The following is a 25,152-nucleotide window of genomic DNA, read 5'->3' on the forward strand; positions in this document are numbered from 1 at the left end:
TTGAGCTCGTTCAGATGTTCAGTCATATCCACGAGATAGTAAAACTTGAGGAGCCACTCAGTTTCGGCTAGCTCAGGATGCTCAATCCCTTTCATTTCAAGGAAAGTCCAGATTTCGTTCAGGCAAGCCGCAAAACGGCTAAGCACCTTCCCTCTTGACAACCAATGCACATTGCTGTGCAAAAGCAGACCGTGATAGTTATTTCCAACTTCATCCAGCAGTGTTTTAAACTGGCGAGCATTTAAGGCTCGGGCAACAATAAAGTTGATCACACGAATGACCAGCGACATCACTTCGCCAAGCTGCCCATCACACATCTGAGCACAAAGTGCCTCCTGGTGTAGAATGCAATGGAAACTTAGGATGGGTCTATTTTCATGTTCACGGAGAAGCGCCACAAATCCTTTGTTTTTCCCCACCATACACGGAGCACCATCAGTACACACCGAGATAAGTTTATCCATTCGTAGATTTTTTTCTTGAGCGAACTCCATGAAAGACTTGAATAAATACTCACCTCTTGTGGACCCTTTTATTGGCAGAACAGCAAGACTTTCTTCGCGCAGTGTTATCACCAGCAGCATATCTTGCAATCACACTGAACTGCGACAAATGGCTTCCGTCCGTTGACTCATCCAAAGCCAGGGAAAAGAACGGCGCTGTATTTATGTCCTTCACTTGCGTTTCCTCTACTTGGTTTGCCATCATGATGGTACGATCATGAACAGTTCTTGCCGACAGAGGCATGTTTTGTATCCGTTTGATTATCTTGTCTTTGTTCGGAAGATCATCAAAAAGTTCATTGGCGACATCCAGCATGAACGTTTTTGCATACTCGCCATCTGTGAATGGTTTTCCGTTCCTCACTATTGCTAAAGATCCAGCAAAGCTGGCGGAATTATAGTCACCTTGCCGGGTCCATACGCGGAGTTGCTGCTGGCTGGCTTGCACCCTGCTCAGTAGCTCTTGGCACGCTTTCTTTCTGCTGTCTCCCACAGGGTATTTTGATGCAAAGGTAGCATGGCGCATGTCGAAGTGCCACTTTATATTCGACCGTTTCATCGATGCAATTTTGTCATTGCAAATTAGACACACCACAGAACCTGCTCTCTCCACAAAGGCGAATTCTTCGGCCCATTCGTCCTGAAATGTACGATACTCCTCATCTTTTTTTCTTTTCGCTATCTTCTTCGTCGAAGGGTTAGCTTTGAGCAAATGATAGAGAGGGAGATGTTGACCCAAGTGAGTCTGGCTGGCCTGCGCACGGGCTGACATACTCGAGAGGTGTGGCGCGGCCGGCTGACTCTGGGATGCTGTCGCCTCAGCGGTGGCGCGTGATTGGTCGAGATGAATTCCGTGACGCGTCTCGGCGGCGGCACGTCATTGGAGGAACCGAAATCACGAGTCGCCTCAGCGGTGGCGCGTGATTGGTCGAGATGAATTCCGTGACGCGTCTCGGCGGCGGCACGTCATTGGAGGAACCGAAATCACGAGTCGCCTCAGCGGTGGCGCGTGATTGGTCGACATGAATTCCGTGATGCTTCTCGGCGACGGCACGTCATTGGAGGAACCGAAATCACTACTCGCGTCGGCCGCATGACTGGACGAAACAAAAACCGCTTCAGACAATTCGGAGGTGTTTTTTCTTCTCTTCCTCTGCCAAGTTCAGCCCTGCACGTGAATGAAGCACGACACCATTCAAACTATAGGTAAAGCTTCTGCGAGAAATATTGGGCTTTCCAAGTTTCAAACTCCAATTTTATCTGCGAGCCAGATGCAATCATCAAAAGAGCCATACCTGGCTCGCGAGCCACACGTTCCCGACCCCTGCTCTAGGGTGTGATCTATTATTGAATACTGAGTCCTAATGAACAATTTCCATTTGAGATTAGTTGGTTTGTGTTGTTCCCTGACATTTGTTTCAAGTACTTGCGAGGTTGTTATCCATTCACATCTCCATTGGGGGAGGGGGGAGGTTACCCTGACTCCTCCCAACACATTTGCAAAATTTCATGGAGATTGTGCCAGCTCTGTTTTTTTTTCTGATTTTCAGATGTACATACATACATACATACATACATACATACAATTGCTATATTTAAGATAGTAGGATTATCCCCACACTTTTTGGAAAAAAACGGGAGGATATTGTAATTGGGTGTCTGTCTGTCTCTTTGTCTGTCTGTCTCTTTGTCTGTCTGTCTCTTTGTCTGTCTGTCTCTTTGTCTGTCTGTCTCTTTGTCTGTCTGTTTCTGGCTGTCTGTCGCTGGCTGTTTGTCGCTGTCTGTCTGTCTGTCTCTGGCTGTGTCCGTCTGTCTGTCCGTCATAATGAAAAAAAGAAACATTTCTTCATGAAACTTTGTACATGCGATCATCATTGGGAGACGCATGAAATATGTAACAAGTTTTTTGGGGTTTGCTCCTTGGTTCATGCAGTGGGGGGTGGGGGGAGGTGGGGATTTTATGTCACAGGGGTCAAAACAGGAAAAAAAAAGATTTTTAACTCCAAATTTGATATTGGGTCACTCCTGGTGAAACCTTTTGCCATCTTTCAACTTTGCTTTCGATGGGAAGCTTGGGGATTTGTGATGACACACCATCGACTTCACTCGAGTTTAGACGATGGTCAAATGTGTGTTTGTGTGTTTTTGCTCCGATTGTTGTTTACTTTTCTCCAAGTCTGCTGGACTGGACCACAGAACATATTTGTAATTCAAAGCTCCTTCATTGTAAGTAGAGGTAATTGGTATGGTATTGATTGATTCTAACAATAGGAAGCTGGTTATAGGTATGGATAAGGATAAGTGAGCCATATTGTGCTGCAAGGTTCAACGGTTGCTTCCTTCTGACCACGGGTATCACAGCTTAATGCTGTGGAAGTTAATTTCAGCTCAAACATTGGACTAAAATGGTCACATATTTGTACTTTGTTGGTGAAAATATATTTTATTGAATACTAGTTGGGAATATGCTGATAGATAGGAATCTCCATAACACTGTACTTGTTTACACACATGTATATTATATCCAAAAATGAGGGCCTCGTGCATAAAATCCAAGTGACACTCATACTTTGTCTTTTGTTAATTTGTTATAACCTCCACCACCGAAGGTGAAGGAGGTTAGGTTTTCACCCCTCTCTGTCTGTCTGTCTGTGTACAGGACATCTCAAAAAGTTGTGGACGGATCGGATGAAATTTGGTGGACAGGTTCGGTGTGTGATGAGGACGCGAACTGATTTATTTTGGTAAAGACACGGATCCGGATCCTGTTACTAGAATCTTAAAAGTGATTCTTCACCATTGAGAGATGGGGCCAAAAATGATACCAAAATTTTTTAAAGTGATTCTTCACTACGACAAATTGATTCGATTTTGGTGAAGATCTGAATCTGGATCTGGATACGAGAATTGTTTAATTTTTAAAGTGATTCTTCACCATTGAGAGATTGGGCCAAAAACGATATTGAGCATATTTCAAAAAGTATTGGGCACGATATGTTCTCGCATATCAGGCATTACGTGGCAGAGGTATGCGCTCTACCGAGCGCCTTTCTAGTTTTGAATGTAATTAGCACGGTCAGCCACTGGAAGAGGTTTAGTCTCAATTTCTCGGCCTCACCATCAGCTTTGAAGTCTCCAGTGCTTATCACATAGCAAAGCCGGTCTCTGAAGCCAGCTGTGGAGTGGACATCCACCGTCAATCCAAGTCTTTCCTTGGAAAATCAGAGCAACTCGTACTCAACAAGGCCTTTGTCCATTGCTCAATGGAGTACTGCCCTCCCCTATGGGTTGGTGTTGTGTCATGTGTCCAAATCATTCGGTTTGCACGGAGCCCACAACCCCTGACGAAGTAGAAATGATGCACTCCGATCACTGCTTCGAAAGCTGCACAATATTTACACTCTTTGGAATAGATACTCTGGTGTGCGATCACATCTTTCTCATCAGTAGTAAAACATCACGTCTCTCCTGTATTCTGTGGATTCAAAATCTCTCAAGTACATTCTTGTAATCTCCCGTGATGAAGCCAAATCACAAGGTCTGTTGCTCTTGCATCACAGACAGGTTGGGGTCTCTGTTTTTTTTACCGCTTCTTTGCTTTTTACCACCTCTCTATACCACCTTAGATTTTTCTCTGTCTGTCGACCCTCCCCAGCAAATCCACGATGCACGCATTTGTCCAGTAACTCCCTCTTGGTTAAATCTCCAAAATCCAGGCTGACGGCCTACTTCAACTACTTTGTTCCTTGATTCTCCCATTTATGGAACCAGCTTCTAGATGCCATTCTTACCCATTCTTCCCTCCAGGGCTTCAAGCGGTCAGTGCACCGCCACCTAGTGTCATTCCCAATCCTGACCCATGATCTTTATTACCCTTCCTTTAACCTTACTCCGTTAATTGCTGGTTTCAGCGTTTCCTTCCTTTCTCCCTCTCTTCCTTTCCAGCTCATTTATTCCCTTTCTGGTTGTGCCCAATTGTTGTCTTGTTACCTCCACTGTCAGTTCAACCTTGCTCTTCTATGAGCCTCGCTCTTGTGCTCTTGCAAATATTTTTTTTTTTTCCAAAAAAATCATTTTGGGAACTTTGACTCCCAATTTGTTGCCGAACAGGTTGGTTTCTCAAATTTGGTCCCACTCCTCTTGCCCTCTCACCTGTTTGCCCATATCCCTTCTCTGCGTTGCACACATTCTGCCAGAAACCCTTTTCTTGTTACACTCCCCATTTATTCATCCCTTTATTCTCTCACCCGTGGAGAACTGTCTTTCTGAGTCTGTTATCTCAAGTTCTTTTTGAAAGGATTTTAAGTTTTCTGCCCACCACCACCTCATGGTCTAATTTTCACTACTGAGATTTGTTACATCTGCTTGAGGTCCCATTCTCACCCTTCTGCAGTTCCTCTCCTTGTGCTCCGGTGCATCTGTTTGTTTGTATCCCAACCTTTTGTCTTTTCCCCCATTTTGTCTTGATTCACTGCCTCCTGTTGTGCTTAAAAAAAAAACTTTTGTGAGGGTGAGAAACTTGGGGAGGGTGGGTGGTGGGGGGGGGGTGCAAGGGGTTCATGCAATTAAAGTCACTTTGGGACTCCATGCCCACTAATTTTTCTGATTATTTTGTTTTCCATGTGTATCGGTATTCGGTCAGTAAGACGACATTAGGAAACATTGCTGTGCCTTTACATGAATTTACAAGGATGTTTGAATAGACAAACCAACCGTTGAAATGGGATTTAAACCTGGGATCCCAGTATCATGCGTTATTTATTTGGTTGCCTCATTGGCAGCATTCCAACGACATTATTTTTATTATTATTATTATTATTATTATTATTATTATTATTATCATTTATCATCATGATTTTGTATTCCAATGAATACTATAATTTTGGGATCTTAATTGAAATTCTTTTTGATGAAGTGTTAGTGTATAATCACCGAATAATATGGACTGGCCTTTGAACGTCATCCGCTGATTACTTGGTGCCAAGTCTTCATTAGATGCATCTAAGCTCCTCTCTTTCCCTCCCCACATAAAGTGATTCTTCTTCGAAGAGTAAAACTGTTGAAGCTTAATCTGGGTTTGCAATACATGTTTTCTATTGTTGTATCATTTCATTATGTTTCTTTTCATGATTGAAATCGGATGAAAGGTGGGATGGTGGAGGCCTACAAAAACATGGTTTTTTTAATAAAAAAAATTTGTAAAGAATTGATGCATCTCATTCACCCTTTTAACAATGCAAATAGCCGTCAATCTCAGTGTCTGTTGCTTGGGCATCTGATCAATGCAAGTTGCTTATATTACATCGTTGTTCCATCTCATAGTGAATCACTTCAACAAACTAGAAAGTTCATAGAACACTTTACCCCACACAGAGTTTAAGTATATTATTCAATTCCTCGTCATAATCATCATCAACGTTATTGATCTTTGTATGGCCATTGGTCCCATGATAATTTTCATGGATGGGTTTCATTTTTTTTAGTATTACATTTATACAGTATTTAGTATTACATTTATACAGTATTTAGTATTACATTTATACAGTATTTAGTATTACATTTATACAGTATTTAGTATTACATTTATACAGTGTTAGTATTACATTTATACAGTATTTTTCCGATTCAAAAATTAAAATCTGCTTTCAAAATCCACTCTTGAGATGCATCTAACCTCTGGAGCTTGGCTCAAGGCTCACTCAGCCAGGGCACACGGAGCACCAGCATCAGCGACAAAATTACCTGCATCGTGTCCACAAACGTTGAACAGTTCCTGTGAACACCCAGGTCAAGTACAGAGCGCAGAGTGAGCACCGCTGTGGTTGTTGTGCCAAGACCTTGCAAACAGGCTGTGGGTATGGACCTGTGGACGCAGAACATACGTGAGCTCCACCTGCTCGGGTGCTCTTCCTTTTGGGACTTGGTCGTCATCCTGGCGTCCTCCTTCCGTGACCACACTCGATTCTGCCATTCTCGAGGGTTGGCCTGGTTCTGATGCAGCAGTGGCTTGCATGCTACGTCCTCTAGAAGAGGCCATGACAAGGCATCTCCCATGCAGTAATGATGGAACAAACCCGAATTGATGTGCCCGCGATGTCATTGATGTTGCTGTCATAGATATTGAAATAAAATAGAAAATTTAAATAAAATAATGATATTAAAGGTTGTACAAAAAATTCTGGAAGTTTACAGCCATTGATTCAGTGGCTATTACACCACCTCATTTAACAAGTTACATAAGTCTCTCTATCGAGTGCAGCCTGTGGCTGCTGGTTGCATCATTGGTTGGGATGCGGCTATGTCGCTGATGCAGTGTCCCCCTTACCAGTACACTGATACTCATTTTGCAGACTTCGGAAGGATGACAGGCTGAGTCACCCTCCTGGTGTATATTAATTCAGCGGCCAATGGGGCTTGAACTCAGGACCCTAGGATCCCAAGCCACCACCCGAACCACTAAGCCAACACCAGGCTAGCTACATAAGTTATTCTTGCCTGTTGTTTGTGTCCTTTATGACATCCTAAAAAACTAAGTTTCCTGTTTGGAATAATTTTCAATTTTGTTTGACTGCCAGACAGGCAGACAGAGTAAAAAAAATTATCCCACTCCTCTCTACACACACATGTGATCGGGACAGATTCACAGCCAAAGTACTGCTAAAGTACAGATTTGTTTTCAGATTCATGTTCTGATTCGTATTCAAAATACAAAATTCATTGAAATCAAGTAGTTCCTCAATCATAAACTGACGTTTCTTTGACCTCTTGGTAATCCTATTTACGTTGTCAAAGCTTCCACTAATTGCCTTCATGAAATGGCAGACTCCTTCTGGTGTGTGTGTGCGTGTGTGCGTGCGTGCGTGCGTGCGTGCGTGCGTGTTAATTATTTGATCTACATGCCACCAAATACATGGTTTTTGAAACTGTAATTGTACGTTATTACACTCTCCTTGATTTTGGGACAACTGATTCTTCCCCTCTTCAAATTACAACTTCAGAATAGTGCACTGTCCATTTGTAGCAGAATGCTCAACGCAATCGCATGGTTTCTTATTGTTTGGAAACAAGATCACCGACTGAGTCAAAGAACCAAAAATACATAATAATTTACAATTGTTTTTTTGATGTTTGTACAAAACCAAAAGACTCGGACACTGCGATGTCTGAGAAGCATTGTGGTGTAAAACAAAAATGTTACAAAGCAAGCAACCGTGCTTCGATCATGTGCCATTTTGAGCAATTTTCTCATCGTGCTGCCACGCATATTCCAATATTCTTTGTCCCACTGGCAGAATACCTTGCTATACAGATCTTCTGAGAACCCACCATTTCGTTGATCATGGAAATAATGACATTGTCAATTGTAGGTTTAAAAACGGGCAACTTGGTGGGCAAGGACATACAAATGAAGTGCAAGTGTTTTTTGTTTTTTTCCTTTGTGTTCTTTCATACATAACAAGGTCTTCGTGACGCATCACATTTAATTGTCAGGTTTACCGAGTCGTATGTGTTTTATGATTGTTGATTGGCCTTGTTGTTCCCGAATCCACTTTGGAGGCCTCTGCGCAGGCTCTGGCACAATTCTGGCCTCATTGGAGATAATGCTGCAGTGGGCACAGAAAAATTGCAACAACTCGCAGGGTAATTTCAAGCCGAGTGATTATGCTTTTGCAAGTTTTTGATGAAATTTTCCATGCCAATTTGCATCGTTCACAAATAATAATAATAAAAAAGCAAACTCATGTCTAGTTGATTGAGGTCAGGGAAAATCTGACATTTTTACTTTCCCCTTCCCCATCCCTTCCCACAACAGATCACTCTTGTGCCACACAACAATTAATTAATTTAATTATTGCAACAACCGGTTGGACGAGGGTGTTCAGAGCTCTCTATAAAAGCTGGCTGAAGGTTTACCTGATGCTACTTTGCACGTTACTACATCGAGTGATTTGATGATTATCAATTGCAAACACATTATTTCAATTGCCTAGTCTTATAGTTTGCATTGCATTGTTTATATCATATCCTTCCATTAACACTAAAGAGCCTTCAAATGGTGGATATATTTTGACAAAAGATGCTCTGCTAACGAGAGAGTTCGTAAAGCACCTTACCTTGTACAGTCTTGAGAAAAGAGGAGGTGGGCGGGTTCGGTGAGCGGTGAATTTGATTAGTCGTGATGATGTAAAATGCCAGAAAATTTGTCCAGGTTTTGGAAAGTGCCATTAAGGCAATGTGTGTTTTACCGTGTTCAAGTATATGATCGTTCACAATTGAAATAAAATAAAGGTTTTTAAAGGTGTAGAAAAAAAACAAACTTTTTTTTGGAGTCCACTGCCATTGATGCAGCATCTTTTACACCACCTTATTCAACACGTTGCATTCGGTCTTTGTGCCTGTTGTTTGTGTCCTTTATGACGTCCTTAAAAAAAAAAACAGTAAGATTCCTGTCTGGAATGATTTACAATTTTGTTTCACCGACAAACAGGCAGACAGAGTAAAATATTATCCCACCCGTCTGTGCATGTATGATTGTGATAAAGCCAAAGCACTGTAAAGCTTACAGGTTCGATTTCTTATATTCACGTTCCAATTCGTTTTCAAAATACAACATTAAATTGTTCCTCGATCATAAACTGACGTTTGTAGACAAAGTGAATCAATTGCTTAACCCCACTTTTCCCTTCATGTGTGCCATCTTATAATGTATATCATACATGGGAGAGAATGGTAAAACAAGGCTGATGGTTTTATACTTTGTCCACACAGGATCATGCAGAAGTAGCACATACTACCTTAGAGTTCTGTAGTCTGGATTTGATTCCTCACTCAACTATATCCTACCGGTTGGCGTTTTGCAGGCCTGGCGTTGCATCACAAAGTGTGCCGTCCCGATGGATGTTAAGGCCCAGTCACACCTTGACGTTTTAGCCAGCTTATGCCGATTTTTGAAAAAATTGTCTAAAACGCTGGCATACGTCGAATACGTTATGGGTAAGTTTTGGAAACATTGAGAGCACGCTAAAAAACACTGCCATACGTCGTAGTACGCTGGCTTTCATCGTTGTACTTTGCGGTTGTCCGCAAATTTTAGCATGCTTGAAATTTTACGACTTATGCCAGCGTATGACTCACAAGTTCCGCTATGCTGGCCATAAGTTTTAGGTACGTTAGGCGATCGTTGGCACACGTTGACATACGTTACTTGTAAGTTACTCATAAGTCGAAACACGTCGAGGTAATGTTCAGCGTCAGTGTTCCAGACTCCCTGTTTTTTTTTTTGTTTTTTTTTCTTCGGTATGACGGTGATGTTGACACTTCGATTTCTAGTGCGGTTATAATATAATATAATTAATAGGCTGCCGCTCAACGATTTAAATCATAACCGCACGAGAAATCGAAGTGTCAACATCACCGTCATGCCGAAGCAAAACAAAACAAAAAAACATGGAGTCTGGAACACTGACGGGTTCCTTCTGTGTGAACCCCATTTTTATATACCAATTCCCCTAAACGCTGCCAATACTCCATTATATGGTAGTTGTAAGTTAGAAACAAGTTCATTTCGTTCTTTGGTCATCCGGAAGATGTCAGTCAAATACGTCTACATATGTCAATGTGCGTTGGAAATATGTAAGGAATTGGTTCAAACCACGTTACTCATAAGTTAGAAATAACTTTCGGGTACGCTAGACAATAGCTCGACGTGTTTCGACTTGTGAGTATCTTACAAGTAACTTTTGGCGACGTGTGCCAACGTTCGCATATCGTGCGTACAATTTATTCCCATCGCATGCGGAGCGTGTGAGGCATACGGCAAGTACGTCGTAAAATTTTTAACACGTTTAAAAGTACAAGACGTACTCCACTTACTATGACGTATGATAGCGTACTTTAGCGTTCTATTCACGTATACCAAACTTACCCATACCGTATTCGACGTGCGCCAGCGTTTTAGACGAATTTTTCAGAGGTCGGCATACGCTGGCAACATCGCCAAGGTGTGACTGCGATGTTGACACTTCCATTTCTCCGGCGGTTATGATTTGAATCGTTGTGCGGCAGCCTTTTAATAGGCTACGTCACGTGATCGTCGGCGATACGTGCAGCGCGCGATGCATAAGTTAGACTGTCTTTGGGCATAGGTTGTGAACGCCGACAACAGGCTAAGCATTCGTTGGTATAAGTTATCTATAAGACAACGAAACGTTCTGTGTCCGTTACTAATATGTTATGCATACGACCAACCCGTTATGAATACGTCCGAATCTTTACAAAAAACATCAAAAGTTCAACGTAAGCCAGCGTTTTACATACATTTTGATACGTTGCCATCGCTGGCTAAAACGTCAAGGTGTGACTGGGCCTTTAACCTGGGTGTCTCGTGTGCTAGTTTGAGTCGTAGGGTGTTAAAGATGCCATGGTATCTTTCACAAAGAGGAGGCGAGTTAATGCCGATACCCTGGCCAAATACCTGCTCTGGCTATGTGGCTGGGGAGGCAATGGAAAACCACCCAGTGTAATCGTTTGCACGAGATCGCTGCTGCGGCACTGAATCTGCCCTTGGGTTAAATATCACACGAGAGAGATTTAGCAGTTTTAAATTGCTGTAAGAGAACTAGAAAAATTAATGTCAATAGCGGCCATTGACTTCTTTTTGTCAGGTTTACTAATCACTCCGTGTGTGCAATTCATTAAAATACAAAATTGTGTTCATTCCCTTCCCCTCCTCCTCCAACCTTCCCTCCAAATTTCCTTTTTTATGTCACTTGGAGTTTGCACATTTAGTGAAGACAATATTCAGTAGTGTGCAGTGAATATTGTTGCATCACTTTGTATTAAACTATTATGCATATATTTTCCCTTACCTCTCCAAAGGTGAGGGTATTGCATTTGGGTCCGTTTGTTTGTTTGTTTGTTCGCACAGAACTTTTTTGTTTTTCTCTGCAACCACTTGGTCACCATTGTCACCATCTGCAACGAAATTTTCACCATTGGTGCGACTACTCATGTAGAATGTTTTAATAATTATTATGACGTCATAGGTCCCGTGGTGTGGCAGCCATATTGGAAAAACGGAAAAACTTTGGACCTCAATCTCTGAAACTACACCAAGGAAAAAATTGAAACTTGGCACATAGCAAGTACTCCTCATGGTGAATGAGTTTGATTTTTTAATGACGTCATAGGTGCCCTCATTATGACGTCATAATTGCATATGTAGAACTCCACAACCGATCAGTTTGCAATTTTTTGAGGGTCATCTAGTGATAAAATGGTCCACAGAAAAAAAAAAAATTCATTACGTCATCGGTCACGTGATTCGGAAGCCGTATTGTTTAAAGAAAAAAAACCTTCATCTATCTTCTTCTCTGAAATGGCTGAACAAATTGAGGTGAAACTTTACGCGTATGACCGCCTGTCCATGAGGAACAAAACATTCACACATATGATAGCCATGGATTTAAATGGTTGAACATGGTTGTTGGATTTACCCGAAAACGTATAAATAAATAAAAAATACACCACTCAAAAGAAGTCCTGGTGAGGGTCTGCAATCTCTGATTGCTCTTTTTCTTGTTGTGTGTTGTTTTGTATAAAATCGCAATAATAATAGTCTATGCTATAAAGTGCTTGTTTAAATCCATGGCTATTTGATTTTCTGTAAGTCTTTACATGCAAATAGCTTTTGAAGTTTTCATTGCCGCAGCTAAGAAATAGGTAAACTGTTTTGTAGTTCAGAGTTGTGGTCATAGAGCAATGTTGCAATATTTGACATAAATCAATGTGTACATATTTTCCTTCCATTTATCCATTCAGTTTAATAATTACAATACCATTCCTTTCATGCCATAAAGGCACATAGGGCTGCCGAGACAGTTTCATTGGCAAGGAGTACAGTTCTGGATGGGTTTCCACTCCAACGCAGATTACCCTGAATTATTACCCCATTACACTGGTACTCATTTTATCGACCTCGGGAGGATGACGGACTGAGTCAACTCCACCTGGTGTTACTTCAACGGTGACAGGAGTTCACACTCAGGACCCTAAGGTCCCAATCCAGACAACTCAACCGCTAAACCAACACCAGGCTTATTCATTCAGTTTAAAGGTCAGAATTTCTCAAATTACAAAACGTACCGTACCTCATTTTGTTAAGAACATTTGGTACCAAACAACACTGAATTGTGTTAATCATTGGCATGAGCAGGACAGGCAATTAAAACAGACTTGAACCTGGCCGAAACTACAAGAGCATGAATGAAACGAAATGACGGGTAACAAAACGGGCTTCGCTGCAAACAGTTCTTCGTGAGTGCATCTCACCTTCAACCTCATTCATTTCAACCTCGTTCACAGCATCTTTGTATTGCTGATTAATTATCGCTGTGCTGATTAGTCAGGATTAATTGGTTGTGCAGCAGACCCTTGTCGTTGAAAAATATTTCCAACACAGTTGTCCTGCTTTGCATTTCCATCGTTCACCATTCCCTAGTTCACCGTTGCTGGGTTCCTCGGTTGAAATCCCACAGAGTGCATTGATTATTTTTTTTCCATTGATTACTTATATCCTTGCAATTCTTATGAAATTAACCTGATGTCTTTTGATGGATGGAATCGACAGAACGTTGATGAAAGTGTGCTAGCAGCCGAAGGAAACGAGGAGATGCTGACCCTTCGGCGGAGCAAAAGGAAGGAAGGGATGGGACAGGGGTGAATGTTTATGGTTTATATCGAGTTGGAGTTAGTCAGAAGTGCACGCGTCAGAGATCAGGGTTCAGGGAACACGTCGTGGGATGGGACTCTCGTTTGACCCCTTGTGAGAGGGAAAGCCAGGGTTTAGAGGTTGTAAGTCAAAGGGATTTGTTCATGTGCGTGTGTTTGTGCGTGCGCATACATACCAAATATTACCTCTTTCACTGGAATGGTGATTGTGAACCCTTGTCACATAAGCATTTCCTGTAAGTGTTCTGTGTTCTGACCGATCAGGGATGCCTTCCACACCACTACCCTATGTAGACATCCATTACACAGTTTTGCAAGGTTTTTCTTGCAGCTGGGAAATATGATATTACAGTTAAAATTGCTACTTCCAGTTTTTAGTTGCAGTGAAGAGGTACTATTTAGCATCATGAAAAGTGTTCATTGATCCCATGGGGGCTAACATTTCCAATCCTGGAGATGAGGCCTTGCCTTCTGTGCTTGTGACTGTCTGTTGTGCTGACGTGGAGAAAAATACCGGAGACTGCCACAAGGTTCCCGGAAGGTTGTAGTGTTGATCAAATGACTTGGAGAGGTGTTTGCTGTTGCTTCTTCCATCGAGCAGGTATTTACAGAAGTGATTGCCCAGTCTTTGCCAGGTTCCATCGATGTGGATCTTCTTGCAGAGAGTGCATGTGATTCGTTCGAAGACATTCACGGAGGCACAGTCAAAGTGGTCTGTGACTTCAATACAGTTACTGCTTTTTGCTCCTGAGATGGAAGTGGTTGTCTTGATAAGATGGCAGCTCGATGTTGCAGTGACTCTGTAAATGGTAAATGTTCTTGGTTGGGGGGGGGGGAGGGTTCCTGGTTGAGAGAGGTGGGAGGGGATGAAATGCTTATGACCTTTAACAAATTCCACCAATTTATTCCCCCCTTGAAAGAAATCAGAGGTAGTTGTTGGAAAATCAAGGCTGTTTTAAGATTGTTCATTAGTCTTGAAGTTCCTCTGAATGATGTTGTTGACTCGAAGGTTGATTGGATGGTAGATCAATGTGAGCGGGATCCTTTCTTCAGTTTCTTTTTTTTCTTTCTCAGAAGACTAAAGCCGTCTGTCTGTCAGTGTGGCAGGCACACTCCAATGCACCAGCCAAACTGGAGGTGGGAAAAGCATGCTCGGCAAAAAGCTTGCACATCTCATTGTTCTACCTGTTTGCCGACACAGATCAACACTAGTCATTGTTCTACGGGGGGGGGGGGTGACAGGTGTTGTTGTGTTTCCCCATTTCTACTGTTCGCCCCCCCCTCCACCCCTCTCTGACAGACAGAGAGGGGTGAAAACATGACCTCCTCCACCTTCGGTGGTGGAGGTAATGAAGATAACATCATACAGTGAGGTTTAACAAGTGAAATTGAATCATTTCACACTCACTTTTTCTCTATTTGAGCAAAGAACTACTTATTTGAGTTATGATTCTTTTTTTTTTATGAGAACAAGCTTTGGAGAGAACACGCGTTTTAATTGCACGTGTTGAACATTTATTCTGAAGCCTCCATTACTTTTTTGGATCACTAACATTACTAATTTAACGATGACATTGATCCCCGTTTATATGGGAATACAATGTTGAAGCTTCTTTGAAAATATTAGAAGGGTCAAATTAACCAATGCAAGGTGAATAGAAGCAACACAGGTGATCAAACCTTATTTTCGTGCAATTTATTGTTCTGCAAATACCATTTAAACAGTTGCACGAGGTTGAAGACTTGTGGCGATGAGCATTCTTCATCGATATGCTCAGCAACTGTCTGATTATATCAGTTTGGCTTCTGTCCAGGACTCTCCACAGTGAACATGCTGCTGTTTTTGCGTCAGAAACGGATAACGGTTACAAAAACAAATGGAGGCCCGGACTCCCGACAGAGCTTCAGGGCCTTCATGACAAGTCGAGAAACGTTTCTTGGACAGAAGCAATCCTGGACTCGCCTAGAATACTCGACTGGAGGTGGCAGGAATTTGTAATCCATTTATGGTGCCGACGGTAATTCCCCGACTTATCGTGAAAGATACCGAGGGATTTTTAATGTCCACCAACGACCGGTGCTGGCACATCTGACGTAACTACGGCACTTCTTTTGCGTCAGCATTACATCAATGCCAGAAATCTCAAACAAGAGGCCACTGCTATCTCACTGGACATCTAACACGCATTTGATTCTGTGCGGCACCCTTCCATGATTTCCAAACTTATCAGCTCATGGCATCAAGTGTTCCCTTCTCGACTGGCTGTCAGGTTTCCTGTGCGCTCGTATCCTCTCGAGGCCTGTGTCCATCAAGGGAGTGTTCTGAGATCTTTGCCTCTTGCCTTTCAAAATTCCCACAGCCTCACCAATTCGTTTTTATTATTAACTATTTTTCTTATTGTTGCTTTCACCACCTAAAGGCCCGGTCACACCTTGACGTTTTAGCCAGCGATGGCAACGTATTAAAATGTATGTAAAACGCTGGCTGACGTTGAACTTTTGATGTTTTTTTTTTAAGATTCGGACGTATTCATAACAAGTTGGTCGTATGCATAACATATTGGTAATGGACACAGAACGTTTCGTTGTGTTATAGATAACTTATACCAATGAATGCTGACCTGTTGTCGGCCTACACAACCGATGCCCAACGATAGTCTAACTTCGGCATAGCGCGTTGCACGCATCGCCGACGATGTCGTGACGTAGCCTATTAAAAGGCTGACGCACAACGATTCGAATCATAACTGCCGTAGAAATGGAAGTGACAACATCGCGGTCACACCTTGGCGATCTTGCCAGCGTATGCCGACCTAAGAAAAATGTGTCTAAAACGTTGGGGCACGTCAAATACGGTATGAGTAAGTTTGGTATACGTGAGTAGAACGCTAAAGTACGCTATCATATGTCGTAGTAAGTAGAATACGTCAAGAAATTTTAAACATGTTCAAAATTTTACGACGTACTCGGCGTATGACACACGTTCCGCATACGATGGGGATAAGTTTTACACACGATATGTGGACGCTTACACACGTCCACAAACGCTACTTATAAGCTACTCATAAGTCGAAACACGTCGCGGTAATGTCTTTTTTACGCGAAACTTATTTCTAACTTATGTTTGACGTGCTTTGAACCAATTCTTTACGTAGTCCCAACACACATCGACGTATGTAGACGTATTCCAATGACGTCTTCCGGTCGACAAAAAAAAAATAAATGAACGTGTTTCTAGGTTACAACTGCCATATAAAGACGTGTTCCCAGCGGTTTTGGGAATTGGTATATAAAAATGCTGCTCATAAAAGGGGAACCCAACAGTGTTTTCGAGTCCTTTTTGAGTCGATGTCCATGTCAGCAGTATCAGTATTAGTATTAGTATTAGTAGTATTTTGTTCATGTTGGCAATAGTAGGTGAGTGTGAGGGGGAGGGTGTGGGTTATGATGGATCCTCCTTGCATCCGCGTGTCCACGGGTAGGTTCATAGGCTGCCACTCAACGATTTAAATGGCTACATCTCCACTATTGAAAGTAGACGCTTGCGCTCAACAATTGGATTTTTTTTACACTCAACGACTTTTAAACGGTACCACTCAGCTATTTTCATTGTTTACAATGAACGATTTAAATTGCTGTCACTCGCCTTTGTTTTTTGACGCTGAGGTTTTGAAATTTGAAGCGTTTCTTCTGAACGTGTTAAAACGCTCAAACTCGACTATTTTAAATAGACGCTGCCGATGGACAATTGGAATCATAGCCAAGCTAGACATCGAAGTGTGAACATCCTCGTCATGCCGAAGAAAAGTTTGAAGAATGCTGCAAATAAGTGTCCTGGCCGTGGTCGTGGACGCTGACGCAAGGACGATCCATTATACCGACGTCTTTCAGCCTATGAGTAACTTAAAAGTAACGTCTGTCGATGTGTGGCAACGATCGTGTAACGTGCCAACAACACGTTAATCATAGGTTAGAAATAAGTTTCGGGTACGCTAAACATTACCTCGGCGTGTCTCAACTTATGATTAACTTACAAGTAGCATGTGTTGACGTCTGTCAACGATCGCAGACTGTGCATACAACTTGTGGCCAGCGTAGCGGAACGTGTGAGTCATACGCCGGCATACGTCGTGAAATTTCAAGCATGAAAAAATTTGAGGACAACCGAAAAGTACAACGTTTAAAGCCAGCGTACAACGACGTATGGCAGTGTTTTTCAGCGTGCTCTCAATGTTATCAAAACTTACCCATAACGTATTCAACGTGTGCCAGCGTTTTAGAAAAAAAATTCAAAAATCGGCATACGTGTGACCGGGCCTTAAGGTGGACAGAGGTTATGTATTCACCCCTGTCTGTCTGTCTGTCTGTGAGCAGGATATCTCAAAAAGTTATTGACGGATTCGGCTGAAATTTGGTGGACAGGATGGATGTGTGACAAGGACGAATTGATTCGATTTTGGTGAACATACAGATCTGAATACTAGAATTTTCAAGGTGATTCATCACCATTGAGAGATAGAGCCAAAAATGATACACAGCACGATATCTCAAAAACTTATGGACGGATTTTGACAAAATTTGATGAACAGGTTTTGTCGATGACAAGAACAAGCTAATTTGATTCTGGTCCAGATATGAATCTAGATCCAACCCATCACTGGGATACAAAATGTAAACCGTTCAGCCTGGCAGAGGTATGCGCTCTACTAAGTGCCGTTCTAGTTGTTTTTATTACCCATTCTTTCTGTTTGAAGCCCCTTGACATTTTACTCTTTAATTAATGCACTTAAGAAATGAAATTCATCGATTGACAATTGTGAATACAAATAATCCTGAGAATCCACACCTTGATCAGACTTATTGTTCCAAATTTTAACAGAATGACCCTTTGAAAGAACTTTGTCGTATAATAGAGTGGTCATTGACAATGCTGTTGATCAGTAAATCTGCAGCCTGACATGGTCAATGAATGAAATTTCAATTAATTATTTGTTTTAGCCTCTGTTTTGTCATGAATTTATGAATCAACTTTCATGTATTCACAGTCAAAATAATAGCTAAAATACAATGACATAATTAGAGGTAGCCATGTCATACGGATGTAAAGAAAATGTTCAAAGCAAATTTCTTACCTTGTATGTAAATTTATTATTTCCCTAAATACAATCTCGTCCCAACCTTTCTTCTCTTTTCATCACCTCCATTACCGCCCCCCCTCCCTCTTCTTGCCTGTTTTAAATTTCACTTCCTTTTCTCAATTTCCTCAATTTATCCCCAACCATCTTCTTCACTTCCAAGTACATAACGAGTACAACAAAAAATAGTATGGATTTAATACGGTTTTATTTTGTTTACTTTTAAAGTTTACACTAGTCATCTCCACCTATTCGTTCCTCTTTTTCTCACTTGTGGAACCAACTTCCACATTCTCTTCAATCCCATTCTTCCCTCCAGATCTTCAAGATGGCTGTTTACCAACATCTCAGATCATCCCCCCATCCAAAACCATGATATTTTGTACCCCGTTAACCCTCCTCAAGCCCACCTCTTTCCAAGTTTCCAGTTTTTCCTTCCTGGCAATTTGTGCCTGTATCCATCTTGTCCTCCGCCAGCCCTCATTCTTTCCCACATCCCTTATTTCTCCAAGTTTCCCTCTATTTTTGTCCCACATCCCCATTGTTGTGTTTTCCCATTTCTACTGTTCCTTTTGTTCTGCTACATCATGATCCGTTCTCTGTTCTCGCTTCTCCATGAGCCTCGACATTGTGTACAAAATAAAAACAAAACCAAATTCCCTCCACCCCCACCCGTCCCACCTTTTTTCCCCACTTCCCTCCCCCTCCCCACACTTTACCAATGAAAGGTTTAAAATAATAAAAAGTACAGAAAGCAAACCGAATTTTCTCTGAAGTAATTATGTTGCAAAGTCACACGGCAGAAGTTGTGATTGACATTAATGATGTTTTAATAAGCATTTTCATTTGTGAATGCTTGTGTGAGCAATAATGGCGAGTGAATGTTAGAGATGGATCGGTTACGATGTGTCATTTAACTTCAGGAAATGAGTGCTATAAATATGTATGAAAGGAAGCAAACTTTATTAAAGTGGACAAGTGCAGCTGGGTGATACAAGTGGTGTTGAGGAAGTTTCGAGCCTCACATAAAGCAGTATCAGTTGCTTGCAGGTGTTTATTTATTTTTCCACATAATCTTCCCTTGAGCTCAAAGCCCACGGTACTGCGCTGCTGCCACTCGGCTATGTCTGTCTTGGAGAAATCCTCCTGCTTCTCTGGAAACTCCTCAACCGCTGCTGTGTTCACCTCATTATCATCATCATCATCATGAACTTTTCCTCTGAAGCTCTTTCTTCAACTTGGAGAACAGGCTTGAAGGAGCCTAATCTGTTGAAGAGACTGCAAAATGAAGCAGTTTGAAGTCACGGTTAGTCACCGTGGTTACTAAACCTGGGGTTTTGATGGGTGATTCTTGGTCCTGGAGAAGCAGTACTCCTTTTCTCAACTTTCCACCACACTTCGTCTTGATGGCTTTGCACAACCACTGTAGTTCACCGGTTTAGTACTGCCCAGGTCCTCATCGAGGGTCTCGTCTTTTCAGAGGTAGTCCGTCATGATCACGCCTTCACCGTCCCAGACAAGCGGACACGGCATTTTCCAACCGATACCTTCTTATTGAGCTTCTGTGGATGGAGGGAAAGTGTGTTTTTCCACTCCATTCCCTGCTGTTTGTTCTCAGACTCGGAGTGGTGAATACATCTCATTGTGAGTCACAATAGTTCTCGTGAAATTGTCTCGGCTTGCTTGAAACTGCTCAAGAGGTTTGTTGGAAATGTCAAGTCGAACTCTGTTATGATCAGCAATCAACAGTCTGGGCATTCGATTTGCTGAAACCTTTTTCATGACCAATGTTTCGGTGAAGATGGAGTTCACTGACCCAGTTCTGATGCTCAATGTCTAAAGTAAGTGCCTGCCTATTGATCATCTGCCAGTTGTCAAAATCTTGTGGACTGCATCAAATTTTTCTGGTGTGGTGGTCTCCTTGGGGCATACTGACCTTGCCTCTTCCTCAGTGCTGTTTCTTTCTCTTATAAATTCAGCTGCCCTGCTTTTTTGTGCCATATTAAATGGAATCATCCTTCAATGTTGCTGCCATGTCCTCACAGATTTACTTTGGGTTTTCTTGTGATCGAAGGAAATAGAGAAATTAATTTCTTGTCAAGAAGACACGAGGAAAAGAAGAGTTGTTTTTTTTCGCCCCCTCTACAAGAGCTAAATTTGACAGAGTGGGAGCAGAGCATCAATTGGGTAAAACCAGCAAGGGAATAACGAACAGGAGAGGATGGTGTGTGTTTGTGTGTGTGTGTGTGTGTGTGTGTGTGTGTGTGTGTGTGTGTGTGTGTGTGTGTGTGTGTGTGTGTGTGTGTGTGTGTGTGTGTGTGTGTGTGTGTGTGTGTGTGTCACTGAAACCAGCAAGTAAAAGGGTTGGGTTATGAAGGGTTAATGGGGGTGATAAAGATCATGAGTCAGGATGGTGGATGACACGAGGTGGTGTTGCACCACCTGTTTGGAGCCCTGGAGGGATGAGTTTGAAAGACTGGCCTCTGGAAGACAGTTCCATAGAGGGTAGAAGCGAGTGGCTTGAGTACGGTGGATGCGGGAGGATTGATTGAAGGAAGGGAAAGGATGAATGGAGAGAGGAGAAAAAAAGAATGTGTCAATGGGTAGGTTTAATAAAGTTTTGAAAGATAACAATTGTGCGGACTGGGATTTGAGATTGCAAGTTGTATTGGTGTTCCATTGGTGATTTGTTGGTTCATATTTTTATGAGGAGTGAAAATGGAGGGGAAAAAACATGGTGGATTAGGTGGGCAAAGAATGATTGAGTATTTTGTTGAGCTCCAGGATGGGATGATAATCCAATGAAGTGTTTGGGAGGGCCTTGCCTTTTCGTGCTACTCAAGTCAGCTCCCTGCAAGATAGTTGGGCACTGATTGTTGACATCTGTTATTCTTAAACTGAACTAATCACAGTGGAGCAGAAACTCCTATTACGGTGAATCTAAATTCGTCATCAATAACAAGTAGACATCACAATTTAACTTCCTTTTCTTTACCCTATTTTGAGCTTCATTTAAATCTAACTTACACCAACATATTGCTTCTCTGTTCTTACCACATGTGATAAAATTTGGTTTTGCAATGCCCTTAAAATCAGCCCGTTTTGAGAATCAAGGCTCTGTTTGTTTCCTTACTTTGCCGATTCATAAAAGATTTAGCAAACGGCGTTGATGAAAGCATCAAGCATAAACAGCACATTTTGTCACCTTCTTTTATCGATAATCTGCAAGCACTGTTGTTGAAGTTTGGGTTAGGGTTAGTCTGACTGTGATTGGCAAGTCTGACTGTGATTAAATATGTATGGTTGTTGTGAATTGAATATTGCTTCAATAACATAATTAACTCCACCATTGAAGGTCGGTGGAGTTTGTTTTCACCAAAGTTTGTTACTTGATGAAAAAAAATTTCACCAATACAAGTATGTTTGTCTGTAGAGTCTGTCTGTCTGTTTGTCACAATTTTTGGCCACATTTTTCAAGCAATCATTCGAACAAAAAATTCTGTATGTCGGGGGACCGACCAAGAACATCAATGCTTAATTTTGTGAAGATCCCAATCCGAATCTGGATCTGAGAATTTTTAGTCATTCTTCACCATTGAGAAATAGAGCTAAAAATGATATCCAGTGCCGATATATAAAGTGCACTTTTTGCACCCTTTCATAAAATAAATTTCACCTTTTGTTGTCTTGTAGCCTGGAATGAAATTGCATTAAATCAGACTTTTTCCACCTTTATTTACACATCGTAACCCACAACTTCCAGGTGAAAAACAAATTCTACAAATTTCACAAAATTAATTAAAAATACAAAACTAGAATATCTTGGTTGGATAAGTTACCACCACCACCCCCCCCCCCCCTTTATAATAGCAATAATAAATGAGATCAGGTGCAACAATCACCTTCAAAATCACACACCAAGTTAATTGACCTCCATTTGTGTTAAATTGTATTGATTCTGATTATTTCAGAATAAAATCAGCTGTCCCTGTAGGTTTCCTCTGCTGGGTAGTGCATTTCACAGCAAAGACTCAACCATGAGAATCAAGGAGCATTCAAAAGATCTCTGGGATAAAGTTGTGGAAAGGCACAGATCAGGGGATTGGTATGAAAATATTTCATAGGCCTTGAATATCCCTTGGAGCACAGTCAACACAATAATTAAGAAATGGAAGGAGTATGGTACCACAAAGACACTGCCTAGATCAGGCTGTCTCTCCAAACTGGATAACCAATCAAAGAGGAGACTGATCACATTAGCCACCTGATCTTTGATGGCAACTTTGAAAGAGCTCTCGGCCTTTATGGCAATGGCAAAGATTGGTCACTAAGTGTGCATGCGACAACAATATCCCAAGCACTCCACAAGTCTGGCCTGTATGGTAGGGTGGCAAGAAGAAAGCCATTACTCAAAAAAGCTCACATTGAGTCCCGTTTGAGGTATGCAAAAATACACTCCGGAGATTCTGAAGTCATATGACAAAAAGTTTTTTGGTCTGACAAAACCAAGATGGAACTTTTTGGCCTAAAGGCAAAACGTTAAGTTTGGCGCAAACCCAACAGAGCACATCACCCAAAAACACCATCTCTACTGTGAAGCATGGTGGTGGCAGCATCATGTTATGGGAATGCTTCTCATCAGCAGAGACTGGGACACGTGTCAGGATAGAAGGGAAAATGGATGGAGCGAAATACAGACAAATCCGAGAGAAAAAACCTGCTGCTTCCTCCAGGAAAGCTGAAATTGCGATGGACGTTTACCTTTCAGCATGACAACAACCCAATGCACACAGCCAACACTGGAGTGCCTAAGGAACAAGAAGATAAATGTTCTTGAATGGCCCAGTCAGAGCCCCGACCTAAATCCTATCGAAAATCTGTGGCATGACTTGAACATTGCTGTCCATCTACGCTCTCCATGCAACTTGACTAAGCTTGAACAGTTTTGTTCAGAATAATTGGCAAATATTGCCCAATCTACATGTGAAAAGTTGGTAGACACCTCGTCCAACAGACTCACAGTTGTAATTGCTGTCAAAGGTGTTTCCACCAAGTATTAACTCAGAGGGGAGGACACTTAACCAAACCAGGATGTTCTAGTTTTGTCTATTTAATTAATTTTCTGAAATTTGTAGAATTTGTATTTCACTTGGAAGTTGTGGTTTATGATGTGAAAATAAAGGTTGAAAAAGTCAGATTTAATGCAATTTAATTCCAGGCACTAAGGCAACAAAGGTGAAAATTTTGAAAGTGGGTGTATACTTTCAATAGGCACTGTATAGCACAATATCTCACAAGGTTATAGATGGATTCCGACATAACTTGGTGGATGGGTTTGGTGTGTGACAAGGACGAATCTATTTAATTTTGGTGAACATCTGAGTCTGGATCCGGATACGAGAATTATTTAATTCTTAACTGATTCTTCGCCATTGAGAGATGGGGCTAAAAACGATATAGCATGATATCTCAAAAAGTTGGGGATGGATTTGGAAGAAATCTGGTGGACATGTTGAGTGTGTGACATGGACCAATTGATTCAATTTTTGGTGAAGATTCAGGTCCGATAATTTTTGGCTCCATCTCTCAATGGTGAAGAATCTCTAAAAGTTATGTGTAGCATGATTTCTCAAAACGTTGTGGACGACTTGGTTAGGTGATTGAGAACAAGCCGATTTGATTTTGACTTAGTTCTGGATTCAGATATGACCTTTCAGTGGGATACAAAATGTAAACTGTTCAACCTGACTGCGGTATGTGCTCTACCGAGTGCCGTTCGAGTTCTTAATGTTTCATTTGTGGTGTGGCTTGTCAGGATAGATTAGAGTTGTGTACACTCACCCCTGAGCTATCGAGCCCGGGTTCGAAGGTCGGGCCGGCTATAAACTGTCTCCCTGGTGTTTCACATGCAGGGTGAGGCATCAATGTGTGTGCCGTCCCTCAGATGGACGTTAAGCCGGATAATCCATATGCTATCACTGGTCTTTGATGGACGTTAGAGATCTCACGTCTTTTCACGAAGACGAGGCGAGTTATCGCCGGAACCCTGAACAAATTACTGACGCTCTGTTCAGGATTGGTTGTCGCATCAAAACCTTTCTCGATTTGTTGTGAATACCCTGAAGCTCTGTCTCGAGTCTTGAGTGTGGGCCTCGACTTCTGGTACGTGCAAAACCAGCACAAGCCATGCAGGAAAAACTTGCATTGCAATTTTATAAGAAGATGGAAAGTAAAAAAAGATCTCTCATTATTCACAAATGTTGGTTGCAATTGCTAATAACAGGGTTTGAGGTGTCCTTATTGCCAATGGTGGACCAACATATAATGATACATGCAATAAATTGCTATGAATCTACAACCCTGCACATTTCCTTCCTGTCCAAATACGTTTGGTCATATAGTTTGTTGATAATATGTAATTATCTGCCTCTTTACAATAACCTGGGTGCTGAAGGCAAAACTGTCCATTCCCACTTATGCTATGTTGTAACCGTATGTGTTGGACTGGGACTTGTACAAGGCAGGCAGAGCAGCACAGACTGTTTTACTTTTCTAATTCTAAATATCCACATAAAAGTGTAGTCTTTCATCAGGATATTCGGAAAATGTATTGGTTTGCTCAGCTGAGCACTTTTTAATGATTGAAATGTCTGTTCTTTGTCGACTACTGTCCTGGGATTGAATGTAATTAGAGACCGAGCTCTAACCAAATGCAAGTTAAATTCCCTTCGATTACCGACTCAACCAGATCATGTAGAGCGTTCTCAAGTCGTACGTCTTTGCTC

General features: G+C 41.8%; 1 protein-coding gene across 15 annotated transcripts in view; it reads left to right on the forward strand.

Moving 5' to 3' along the window:
- Positions 1–25,152, forward strand: part of ZMIZ1 (zinc finger MIZ-type containing 1) — a 229,775-nt gene that overhangs the window by 136,954 nt on the left and 67,669 nt on the right. The gene's annotated exons all lie outside the window — the stretch shown is intronic.

This window comes from Eptatretus burgeri, chromosome 5, assembly GCF_056783735.1.
Source record: "Eptatretus burgeri isolate ZD-2024b chromosome 5, Ebu_testis_v1, whole genome shotgun sequence".
Classification (NCBI taxonomy): domain Eukaryota; kingdom Metazoa; phylum Chordata; class Myxini; order Myxiniformes; family Myxinidae; genus Eptatretus; species Eptatretus burgeri.